Below are 13,524 nucleotides of genomic sequence, written 5' to 3' on the forward strand. Positions count from 1 at the left end.
CATATAAATCGTTGACTTGACATTTTCCTTCCATACTTCCAGAGAGGCAACTTCGATTTTGTCAGGGTCATTGTTTCTCATCTGATGTATCACAGTGAAGGTAGAGACCAGACTGCTCTTTACACCAACGACGAGGCCTGAGGCGACTTGCCTGCCTCTTTCGAGGATGTGAATCGTATATCCAGGAAGGTTTAGATCTTGTCTGTTTTGTGTGGTCTCTTCTGCTACTTTTCCCGCCTCTGAGACACAGAAGACATCAATTTTTTCTTGAAAAATAATTTTAGAGAGCTCAGCAAATTTTGTCTTGGAACATCCTCCTGCGTTCCAGTATAGAATTGATGGTTGGCCCTGAGAAGGGCCGGTTTGGGCAGGTTTGTGAGCCATTGTGGATCGCTAGTGGCGTGGTAGACAGCGTTGGTACTGGACGACTCCTTTGTCCAGCTCCAGGGGACACTTGACCGCAGTTGTTCGTACTGTATATAATCGGTCGGAAGTGATGTCTCGTCCCCCAAGATGAGTACAAATTCACTACAAAACGATTAAAAACGACTCCAAGTTGACTACAAATTCACTACAAAACGACTACAAACGACTCCAAGTTGACTACAAATTCACTACAAAACGACTACAAACGACTCCAAGATGACAACAAATTCACGACAAAACGACTACAAACGACTCCAACTTGACTACAAATTCACTACAAAACGACTACAAACGACTCCAAGTTGACTACAAATTCACTACAAACGACTCCAAGTTGACTACAAATTCACTACAAAACGACCACAAACGACTCCAAGTTGACTACAAATTCACTGCAAACGACTCCAAGATGACTACAAATTCACTACAAAACGATTACAAACGACTCCAAGTTGACTACAAATTCACTACAAAACGACTACAAACGACTCCAAGTTGACTACAAATTCACTACAAAACGACTACAAACGACTCCAAGATGACAACAAATTCACGACAAAACGACTACAAACGACTCCAACTTGACTACAAATTCACTACAAAACGACTACAAACGACTCCAAGTTGACTACAAATTCACTACAAAACGACTACAAACGACTCCAAGATGACTACAAATTCACTACAAAACGACTACAAACGACTACAAATTCACTACAAAACGACTACAAACGACTCCAAGTTGACTACAAATTCACTACAAAACGACTTCAAACGACTCCAAGTTGACTACAAATTCACTACAAACCGACTACAAACGACTCCAAGTTGACTACAAATTCACTACAAAACGACTACAAACGACTCCAAGTTGACTACAAATTCACTACAAAACGACTACAAACGACTCCAAGAATGAATGAATGAATGAATAAATAAAATAATTAATATATAAATAAATAAATAAACATGTTGACAACCTTTTATTTACCAGCTGTTTTGATTTTAGCGCGGGTTAAATATTTATCCCGTAGAGGGGGCTAAGAAAAGATACCCTCCAATGACTTGGGGAGAAAAAATTGAAGGCGGGACAAAAAATTATTATTATTATTATTATTGTTGTTTATTTGTCCACATTGTTACAAATACATTGTTTACATTCAATTTTTGAAAAACAATTATTTAGAAAAAGAGATTGTTGGACAAAAAGGCAAATATTTAACCCGGGACAGTGGTCTAAATTTTATCACTTTGGATTTATCCCGGGAGAGCTAAGTCTATTGAATCTCCCCCATTATGTATATCTTTTAATTACTAAAATTTTAATTTAAAATCCCCTAAAAATTACGCATTTAATGATAAATAACAAATAACCTAATTAAGTTAATTATTATCTTTTCACATTTTATCACAGTTTTGAGAACTTCACTTGAAATCACAAATTTTTAGAAAAATTATTGCCTGTTTAATAACAATTTTCACCTAAAATCACATATAAACGCATGCATTTGATGTAAAAATTTCACGTATATTTGGCTTTTTCCACCTGAAATCACCTTATTTCGCTTATCAAAATCACATATTTTTCCTTAAGTCTAGTTTATAATTATGATTGAATTGCCGTTTTCCTCTTTCTTTTTTACTCTGCCTGCGACCCAGTCTCGAATCAAAAGTGGAGACTCTCGATTTTGCTTCTTCCTCTCGTCGGACTTTGAATAAATAATGGCATCCGACGAGTTGCGTGCGAATGTGTGCTGGGAGGCTGAACCACCGGGCCTTTAAAAATGCATCCCTGCTCGATTCGCAGCGGAGAAAAGCAAAGTGCTGCTTTGCTCGCGGACTGATTGCGGAGGACGAGCAAAAACCTGTTGACTTACTTTTTTTTTTATCTCACGCGCGGCGTCCATTGATTGCGTGTTTTTCGTCGGCACAAGACGTGCTTGCGGCTATCGATTACATCAAAGGGCCGGTGTGCAATCAAGGCGCGGCTAACCAAGGTGTAATGCCCTCGACAAAGTTATCCCCCTTGTGATTTAGCGCCGTTTGACCTCTGATCTTTGCCGCGAGAGAAAAATGGATATTCCGCACCGCCTCTGATGACCTTTGATGTCGGAACCGCCCGACCGCAGCCTTACATGCAGATTTGTGGCCTAAAGCTTTATCCCGGTTGCAAAAGCGCGAAACTCTTGAAGTGCTTCGTTTATCACCACCTATGTTAATTGGAATGAGATTGGTAAGCTTTTTTTTCAATTATCAATTGCTTCAATATGGAGCGTTAATAATATTAATAAAAATTTTACAACGCATTACATATAATCAAAATTTATCACATGCTTTTTACCTTTCGGCGTTGAAGTAAGGGTAATCGGACCACAAATTGAATGGGGTTGGTCATTCTTAAATTTTGGTGTTAATAATAGATAAAATTTCAAAATCATCAAAGTATCATTTATTTATTAAATAAATTCTTCCATAAGGGTTTTAAAAGTTAAATCCTGTACTAATTCCTAAAATAGAACAGGCAATGAATGAGCAACCCTGGATAAAGTGCAAATGAAATTTCAAGCGAAAATCTTTTGCAGCGAACCGGCTTTGTACCCTTTTGTCGCGCGACAGCTTTTCTGGCTGAAAGCTGATTTGATTGAGTGCCGGCTGGGCGGGCGGGCTGGAAATCAATTAATCTGATGAGAGAGCACTTGCATTTGAATAATTAAAGTCGAAACAATGCGCATTGCGAGGAAAATCGGAGAAAAACGGGGGCGACGCCTTTCTGACCGTGAGCTGCTAACTCAGCAAGCACTCCTTTTCAGCTGTCATTATTTTTCCATCAATTGATTTTCTCGCGCTGCACAACTTTTTAGCTGACGCTTGTGTAATTTCAAATAATTGGTTCTGCGACTTTTGCGAAGGAACGTTTTCAAGCAGTAAAAAATAATTGCTCTTCAGCGTAATTCAACCAGCTGAATAACGCATTGGGTTTCTCTTTTCGCTGAGACAAAAACGGACGGGCTTATTCCACGTAAGGAACAGATAGTTTGAGGTATAAGTACAAGCAAGCAGAACTCTCTAGGCACGACAGAATTTTTCGCTCTGAAATGATGAGTAAATATTGTTCTGTTCGCCCCGTGGAAAAATGCTGTGTGCTCTTTGCCTCTTTCAAATTCAAATGCACCCCTCTGCGTAGTCTGGTACGTTGTTGTGATGCTGGTGGTGCGAGCGAGTCGACAAACAACAAACACACACACGACCCAAATTAAGGCCTGTGCAACTCCTTTGTCGGCGCCATTGTCTAGATAAAAGTTTTACTCTCGCGCCTTTGCCGCGCCGAGAATTGTGAGAAAGAAAAAAAGAGAGGTGAAAAATAATGACGCCTCCAATCACATTTCAGCCGGAATCGCGCGCTCCCTTTCCGTAATAATTTGTGCGCCATCAAATTTATTCCACAGCGTGTTTGAAGCCTTCGAGAGAGAAAGAGGATTTTCCTCATGATTGGTAAAGATATGAAAATGTGAAATTTTTATTTATTTTAAAACTTGTACATATCCGACAAACGCAAATAAGTAAATGAAATTAAAAATTGGAAAAAACCCTGATGCATATTTATAATTTTAAATTACGCTCTTTGTGTTCTATGCGTTGACCAAATAATGGAACATTATTGTTTTGCTTGTTAATTAATGTAGAAATAAGCAAATGTTGTCTGACGGGAAGAGTCACTTGAGCACTCGGAACGCAAAACTCGCTCTTAATTAAACGTTCGGAATTTTTCATTAGCGCTGACGTGAGCAGTGCGCTGCACCAGACGCGAACGGATCAGTTTAATATTTCGCGACTGCGGGGGTCTGTTTAACGACGTGCGAGCGAATGGAAAAGCAGCCCTTTCTCGATCTTTTTTACGAGTGCGAGTGCCATTAATTAGGCCGCATTCCAGAGCGAGAAATTTTCGACTCGGCCCGTCTCATTTTTATTTGAAATCTCTCTCACTAAATCACGCACACACACTTTTACCCGGCGCGAGTTATTTTTCATAGCGCGGAATTAATTAAACTGCGCTCTTTGTCCGCCCGTAATGAGGACAATAAAACGGTGACGCGTTTTTCCAGCGCAACTTTTCTTCCGCGCGGCTGTAAAAACACCTTCCTTTCTCTCGTGTGCGCGAAAATCCAACCCGCAAAAGTAGTCGTGCCGTTTTAATAAAAATTTCGTGCCCAGGCCGCATTTTTTCGCTCTTCTTTTACGACGCCGAGAGAAAGAGAGGCGCGTAAAAGCAAATTTAAAAATGTGCAAGTTAAACGTACAAACGGGCAGCCTGCGGAATCTCGGCAGTGCAAACGGCGTCGGAATTTCCTTATTTGCTCTAAGCTACCTCAGTTTTCCTTCGTTGAAGCAAAAGGAACTTTCAAGAGAGTTTGGCGTAAATTAGCTCGGTCTGTGAGCACAACAAGCTCTCGCCCACGCATCATTAATTGGCAATTTGAGATTTAAAAAATGAGGCTGATTTAATACTATTAACAATTGTTTAATTTTTAAGCCAACAAGTAAATTTTATTTAATTTACTCTGTAACTATCCTAATTGATATATAACGTTTGAATTAAAAAAAAATATTAAGTATTTTAGTCGGTCAAAAATACAAGAATAAAAAATTAAGTTAAATGATTTTGAAACAAACCTTCCATAAATAAAAAATATGCTTTTATTTTACTATTATAATTTTTAAATGAAATAATTATGAATTTAAAAGTAGACGCTATACTTATTGTTAGAAACCAATTTGAATTTTTAAATAATGCCGATCCACATTGCACTTACAATTAGTTTTATTATGCGACTTTTTTGTATTGTTTGTTGCCGATCATTGTGGTTGCAAATTAAACGCCCTTGCAATTATTGCCTCGCCGTGGCGTACATATGAGATAGAATTATCAAAGCTGGCCAGCCTTATACCCTATGCTAATTAAACGCACTCTGCTGGTCCACCTGTTATTCGCGAGTGAGGACATTTGAAAAGCGCGCCCTCCAATTAGCAGGCTTATTAAAAAAGGTCGCTCGCATTTTTCACACTGACCGAGCACATTTTTTTTTGCGCGCCTTTCGCAAAGTTGACACTTCCCAGGCTGGTGCGTTGCGCTAATTTTATTTCCATTTTCCACCGGAATTTTTGTGGCACTATGTCCATTTTTTTTAAACGGTAAAAAAACTAATTTCCGCTAAAATTAAATGATATCCAATTATTATTACCAAAGGAAAATATTCATCATTCATGGTGAGAGATAAACAATTATTTAGACGGTCCATATAATTTCTTCAGAGATGAATGATTCAAAGTACTATAATAACTGGTGGTTTTCTTGTGATTTGGACCGAGGGTTTCTTTTGGCTGCTCAGCTGCTTGCGGCCGCAGAACAAATATTTGCAAATCCGATTTGTGTGTTTGCAGAAGGAAAGGGCACGCGCGCCATTTGTCTCTGCGACGTCGAGTGAACTGCATTTAAATCACACAGCACGGGGCAGCAAATTGCTTAATAAACAATCGCCCCGCATTCCTCCAAGCTTTTTGCCCCGGGGCCAGTGCGGAAAAGTCGCAATAACTCAAGTGCTCGCAGCAGCAGTGGCCATTTTTATCGACCTTTGTTCTGCTCCTTTTGCGCCAAATTCCTGCAACTGCTGTCATTACGCCGCACACGATTTATCGAACGAGTTTTGAATCCAACCTTTCTTTCCTCCAAATACACGTGCAACTGGCCTAACGGCCAAACTTATGTAATAATGGCCGCTTGACCGGGATTAGGTGGATACGGGATTAAAGACAAATTGACCCTTTAGTGGGAGTACGTGCAAAAGGTCAAGATAAAACAATTAATTGCTGAGTTTTCTATTTTACTCATTTTAATTTAGCTTATTTTATCTTCTTCAATAACTCTTCACCTGAGACTAAAATAATAAATAAAAATTATCTATAATAATATTCCAAATTTTCAGTTACAAATTACAGCATTTGTGAATTTTAAATTAATGCTAGTAAACTTTGAATTCATTCGGGATTACTGCTGATACAGCAAATATTTAACATCAAACCACCAATATTTAATATTGCTTCACATATTTTGGCCCCACTGAAATGAATTCGCTGCCGCGCGTGCTTGTTTATCATTTTTTGCTCATTACCAAAAGAGAAACACATGTTTAAACAATACTCAGTTACCTCGCAAAAAGAAAAACATACCTACGCTGTTGGAAGCTAATCGCCGAGAGTCCTTTTTACAACACGATCCCACGCTCTAACTAGACGCTGTTTTTATTATCCAGTCGGCCATGTTAGCATCAAGTTGGTGAAAAAACGACCTCATTTTGTTTTTGCGTCCAATCAAAATAGGTGAGTGAAATTAGTTTTCAATATTGCTGAAAATCAACAAAACCAAACAATTTGCAATTGTTTTTTCTGAACTAAAATTCGGAAGAATTTATTTGCACGGTTTATTTAGCTCTAAATTCTATAAAATTTCACTAATTTTACAACAATTCAATCCAAAAAAAAAAAAAAAAACATACATTTTGTTGACAAAATTGAACATATTCACCATTATTGAAATAAAGTTTTAAGTTGTAAAAGGGTAAACGCAGATGGATAATTTCCAGAAAAATTGCTTAAAAGAGAAGGAAATGAAACAAGTTTTTGGTTGGAAATGTATTTGCTGCTGGACAAATTTTGTTCCCACGCATGCTTTTTGCAAGCTTCGGAAGAACCTTGACTTTGCACGTTTGGCTGATTTGCCTGTCGCCCAGCAAAATCAATACTCTATTTTTGCTGCGTTTTTTTGTCTGCTGTATCTGTTCATACAAAACGAGTTTTAGCGCACCGACCAGCTGCGATTAAACAAAGTGTCCCAATCCGAGGAATTCCTCTCTTTTTCTCTCTGCCTTCGCTTTTTAGGCCGATTTGGGCAGGGGGATTAACTGGAAATAAAATTCCGCTCTCTCCCGATTCCGGCTTTCCGGGATATCACTGCGTGCAAAAATTCGATAAAAAAACGGTGGAGCAAAGAAAGCAAAAGGAGGGAAAGAGAAAAGCAAACAGCGTGCGTCTGTCTTTTATGCGAGCGCGGCGGCGGCGCCCGAGGCGGAATCTCAAAATCTCAGTCTTGGCTTGCGTTGTTTCGAGTCCATTTTTCACCCGGCCGATGTGGACATGACACAGAAGGCCGATTGATTTCGCCTTTTCCTTTGGGACGCTCGAGGGCTGATTTGGCGCTGCCGACAAATGCCCGGGCTTAAGATTTGGCCACGCTGATAGCCATTTGTGCTCTCCGAGGACTGAAATTTCGTTCGGCAATCAAGCGACCGAGCAGAGAACACGATTGTTTTTTCACCGTGCTGCTGTGGGGGAGCCGAACTTCCTCCCTCAGAAATGGACCGAATTTGAGCGTGGGGATGGGCAGAGATGGGCAAAAGTTTTTTTTGTTTTACAAAGTTCCCACCAAAGGAAAAGAGTGAGAGAGGGAAAGAGAAAGGCCAACTCCATAAATACAAATAGAGCTAGCTGACAAGGCATTGATAAAGCGTTGGAAAAAAGATGATTTAATGTATAGCAATTTTCTAGGAACTGAACGAGCTTCATTGCTTATTTATTGAAAAGGCTAAGTTTAAATTAAATGGTTTACGGAATGAAAAATCAAACTTTTCAGCTCATTTTGATGCAGGAATCACAGAATATTTTTCTAGCAATTGTTATAGAACAATCAAATTTGCGAATCATTCTGGACGCAAAAAATGACTTCTCATTGAAGACGGAACCTGCAGAACCTTTAAGGAGGTTGACTGCTTTTTTTAACCTATATACTGAAAATTAGTAAATATTTGTTTATCAGAGTGGAATTACATTTGCATTAAAAAGTCTAAAAAAACAAATTAAACTCAAATTTAATTTGTTTTTTTTACCAAAATGATTTTGGTCATTTTGCTCTCATTGAAACCGTGAATAATTGACACACCTCAGACTTCCTCCTGGAAATAAATTTTGAATGAGATTGTAATTAATAAATTCTATGTTGACTTTCCTTCTACTTTCTCGGAATTCTCCCTTCAACAGATAAATTAGTGTGGGGAATTTTGAAATAAGCAACCGCTGCGCTAACTTATGAATAACGTCAATAGGTGCCTGTCTTTGCAGGCGCTTTCAGTATCGTGTTTACAGTTTTCTTGAAAGCACGCTTGATCGAGTCTGAATCGTATGAATATGGATGAATGGAATATTTTAGGCGAACGAAAGGAGGAAAGGGGGGCGCCGCCTGCAGACATGTTTATGCTTTTCGACGCAAGCCAATTTATTCGCGAACGCACACACGCCCGAATTTCAATATCGCGCAAACCGCAAGAAGAATGGGTTGTTGCTCGGCGCGCGCTGCCGCAGCCCTAAATTATTTATGCTCGCTGTTGCTGCCGCTGAATTGAATTTGTATTGCCTGTTTAAGAGCGGCCGGTCGCAGAAAACAGCAGCACCCTTTCCTCCCTGCCGCCGCCGCCGACGACAAACAAACGTCGGCCGGCCGGTCAGCCAGAGGCACACACACGCATTCAATCTCGGCCGGAAGGATCCGCCGGGCCATTACTGTAATTGAAACTCACCTTTTCAGAACCCGGTGCACGGAGCTCTTTTTCGAGTATCAGACGTACAAGTGTGTGTGCAGGAGAGAGAGATTTTTTCAAGAAAAATAAAATGCGCTGCCTTTTGCCAGTTTCTAGAAAGCTCAAAAGCAATATATGAAAAAAATACAAAAAATTAATATTTAAAAAAAGTCCCGATTCAGAGACTGAAAATTTACATAATAAAAGCACTTAAAATTCTAATAATTTTAATCGAGGAATAAAGTTCATTAATAACATAAGTGTAACTAAAAGTTATTTTTTTGTATACTTAACATAATCTGCTCAAATGTAGGAACTAATCTATAGAAATTAGAAAAAATGTCCATCAATTCAATTCAATTTTATTGTTGTTCTGTTAGACAAGAATATTAACAGTAGTCTTTAGAACATGTCAGGTCTAAAATTAAAATTTAGAGAAAAAAACCCGTTGCTTAGGGCAAAGGGAAAAAACTATAGGATTATAGCGCGAGAAATTTCACTTGTCAAAACTGCACAGTAAGTATTCGTGTATGTCATAGAAGTTGTGTTCACTTAGCACTTGTTTCAGTTTCAGGGTGAATGTCTTTAGATCTTCAATTTGTTTTAACTCGGCAGGCAAGTGGTTGTAAATTCGAGCGATCATGACCGCCGGATTTTGCGCTGTCAAGTTTAGTGTCACTGGGGGTATGTGAAGGTCTTCTTCGTTCACTGGCTTGTTTCTCGTATTGTAGACGTGAACTTCCTCTGCCTCATTGTTTCTGGCAAATTTATCAGGGTATTTCTTTACAAACTTCGCGCACTCCAATATGTACAAAGAAAACGCTGGGAGGATGTCAAAGTCTTTGAATAGTTGTCTGCATGACTCAAGTGGATCGGGTCCTTTCCAGTACCGTTTGCCAGCCATAGCCCGCAGCACTCGTTTTTGCGCGATAGCGACAAGATTAAAGTATGGGGAGGAACCGTAGATAATAATCGAGTACAAGATATTGCTTTGCACGTATGCAAAGTACAGGGAGTCCCATATCTCAACGACACAAAGTACGGCCGCCTCCCGGAGCGGCCAATGGTCCGATTTGAAATTTTCCGACGACAACTTGTCCAGAAACTGTCCACAATTTTGTGGAGTGATATTGAAATTTTTTGGTCGACGCGTTAATTTGCTACGAGCGTCGAAACGAAGTCGAGACTTTGCTCTTATGGGAAATCCCATGTTAAACTAAAATCGCGTTTTTGCATCAACGAGAAAAAAAATGTTCTCGTGCGAATTTTTGAACACAATTAATTTTAATTGTGTTCTGTCAACTGGAGGAAGTCACAAATCAAATACCACCCCATAATTCACCCTTCAACCCTTAATTTAGGGTGAAAATGTTGGTTAATTTGATTTTTGCAGGGTGAAGAGTTGCTCAGGAAAGACCAATTAGGGCTGAGAACATGAAATTTTTATTGCAACTTGTTCACAATATCCATTGGCCGCACCCCAGGCGGCCACACCAGCGAGATTGGTCTCTGGAGCTGTCGACTTGCATAAATCCACAAAAATAGCAATTACGTGGAAAAAAATGAATGCGTGCAGATTAAAATCTGAAATTTGGTACAGGGGTACAAATTATCATGCTAAGAAGGGTCATCGGTGTCCCGACCGAATTTTCCGGAAAAGTGACCAATTTCACAAGGGGTGCACGTTTTGGTCGATTTCTCAATTTCTATGGGAGCTAAAAACAAAACTTTAAGTGATTCTGAAAGCTGATTAAATTTCCTATCTTTTGTTTGTAGACACTAACTTTCCAACGCTGGCTGCTTTTCCGGATGAGTGAAGTAAAAAAATAACTTATTTTTCCCAGAGCGTATGCAACCTGCAACAGAAAGACTAAATAGCCAAAATGTAACTTGGTTCTTTGGCAAAACACCCCTAAAATTTCAAAACTTTTCCTCAAGCCGTTTTTCCGCAATAGCCAAATTTCCCAACCCCTTTTGAGAAAATCAAAAATTTTCCGGAAAGGCATGTGTGATGCATCATTCGATTGGGCACGTCAAGGAGGTGCTAGAAATAAATTTTTATCAAAATCGGAACGTTTTTCAAATTTTTAGAACATTTTTTGTAAATTAAAAAAATCTTAAATTTCAAAGTGTTCTAAAAATTTGAAAAACGTTCCGATTTTGATAAAAATTTATTTCTAGCACCTCCTTGACGTGCCCAATCGAATGATGCATCACACATGCCTTTCCGGAAAATTTTTGATTTTCTCAAAAGGGGTTGGGAAATTTGGCTATTGCGGAAAAACGGCTTGAGGAAAAGTTTTGAAATTTTAGGGGTGTTTTGCCAAAGAACCAAGTTACATTTTGGCTATTTAGTCTTTCTGTTGCAGGTTGCATACGCTCTGGGAAAAATAAGTTATTTTTTTACTTCACTCATCCGGAAAAGCAGCCAGCGTTGGAAAGTTAGTGTCCACAAACAAAAGATAGGAAATTTAATCAGCTTTCAGAATCACTTAAAGTTTTGTTTTTAGCTCCCATAGAAATTGAGAAATCGACCAAAACGTGCACCCCTTGTGAAATTGGTCACTTTTCCGGAAAATTCGGTCGGGACACCGATGACCCTTCTTAGCATGATAATTTGTACCCCTGTACCAAATTTCAGATTTTAATCTGCACGCATTCATTTTTTTCCACGTAATTGCTATTTTTGTGGATTTATGCAAGTCGACAGCTCCAGAGACCAATCTCGCTGGTGTGGCCGCCTGGGGTGCGGCCAATGGATATTGTGAACAAGTTGCAATAAAAATTTCATGTTCTCAGCCCTAATTGGTCTTTCCTGAGCAACTCTTCACCCTGCAAAAATCAAATTAACCAACATTTTCACCCTAAATTAAGGGTTGAAGGGTGAATTATGGGGTGGTATTTGATTTGTGACTTCCTCCAGTTGACAGAACACAATTAAAATTAATTGTGTTCAAAAATTCGCACGAGAACATTTTTTTTCTCGTTGATGCAAAAACGCGATTTTAGTTTAACATGGGATTTCCCATAAGAGCAAAGTCTCGACTTCGTTTCGACGCTCGTAGCAAATTAACGCGTCGACCAAAAAATTTCAATATCACTCCACAAAATTGTGGACAGTTTCTGGACAAGTTGTCGTCGGAAAATTTCAAATCGGACCATTGGCCGCTCCGGGAGGCGGCCGTACTTTGTGTCGTTGAGATATGGGACTCCCTGTATACCTGTCTGAGACTACTCTTAGGCACTCTCTTGCCCATTTTCACAAACAAGTATGTTGCACTTCTTAGTTTCCCACTCGCATATTCGCACTGTGCACGCCAGTTCATTGTGTCAGTGAATATTACACCCAGAACCTGAAGAAGAAAGAAAGAAGGAAGTTGTTAATAAAATACAAATAGAAACAAAGCAAGTAAATGATAGGAAAATTGCAACATCTAAAAACAAATCTAGTGCAGCGTGGAAACTTATAAACACTAAATTAGGGAAAAGTAAAAATTCAGAGTATATTGACGAATTAAATATAAACGGTGCTAAAGAATCAATTAAACTTAATATCGCCAATTGCCTGAACAATGTATTTGTTGAACCAGAGCCTGACCTAAATAATATAAATTTAGCTGATTGTTCCAAAGTGACTGATAACCTTGGTAATATGGTACAAGAATTACAGCTTTTTGAGGAGTTTGAAATATATAGTATAATAAATCATCTCCCATCTAAAAATTCATCTGGGTGGGATGGAATTTCAACCACTGTACTGAAAAAAATTTCAATGTATATTACTGCGCCTCTTACTTATTTAATAAACGAGTCATTCCTAAAAGGTAGTTTCCCCGAAAATATGAAACTTGCTAAAATTATCCCACTGTTTAAAAAGGGCGAAAAAGAAAACCCTTCAAATTATAGACCAATTGCGATAACGTCATCAATATCGAAAGTATATGAGAAAGCCTTTTTACATAGATTGGAAAACCACTTGAACACTAATAATATCCAAATACCTGAGCAACATGGATTTAGAAAGGGAAAAAATACTGTAACGGCCTTATATAGCTATGTAACATCTTTGTACGAATCAGTTGAAGCAAAAGAAAAAGTGAATGTCATCTTGTATGATTTCTCTAACGCGTTTGGCACCCTTCATCCACCTCTCCTTATACATAAGTTAAAACAATACGGTCTAAACGAGAACTTGCTCTCGTGGTTGGCCTGCTTCTTATCAAATAGGAAACAATTTGTACAGCTCAAGAACCTTGGTTGTGATAGGTACGAGGAGTTTATTAACTCGGATATATTAGAGAGTAACAGGGGTGTGCCGCAAGGCACAGTTCTCGGCCCAATTGGGTTTTCTATGTATTTAAATGATATTCCTCTCGCTGTGTTCTTGGCCCTCCTGATTTTGTTTGCCGACGACTCCACGGCTATAGTCAAGGGAGAGTCTTTCCCTGAGGTAAATACTAAAACGGTGGCTGTA

At 38.9% G+C, this 13,524-nt stretch overlaps 1 protein-coding gene and 1 long non-coding RNA gene across 3 annotated transcripts in view; one reads left to right on the top strand and one right to left on the bottom strand.

Moving 5' to 3' along the window:
• Positions 1-13,524, top strand: part of LOC132195066 (voltage-dependent calcium channel gamma-5 subunit-like) — a 203,657-nt gene that overhangs the window by 10,485 nt on the left and 179,648 nt on the right. The window lies entirely within an intron of this gene.
• Positions 12,272-13,524, bottom strand: part of LOC132195072 (uncharacterized) — a 31,783-nt gene continuing 30,530 nt past the window's right edge. The window contains exon 2 of the long non-coding RNA XR_009441611.1: positions 12,272-12,403. This is a non-coding gene — a long non-coding RNA (uncharacterized LOC132195072). The remainder of the gene's footprint in view (positions 12,404-13,524) is intronic.

Source organism: Neocloeon triangulifer, unplaced genomic scaffold (genome assembly GCF_031216515.1).
Source record: "Neocloeon triangulifer isolate White Clay Creek 2 clone unplaced genomic scaffold, ASM3121651v1 ptg000009l, whole genome shotgun sequence".
Lineage (NCBI taxonomy): Eukaryota > Metazoa > Arthropoda > Insecta > Ephemeroptera > Baetidae > Neocloeon > Neocloeon triangulifer.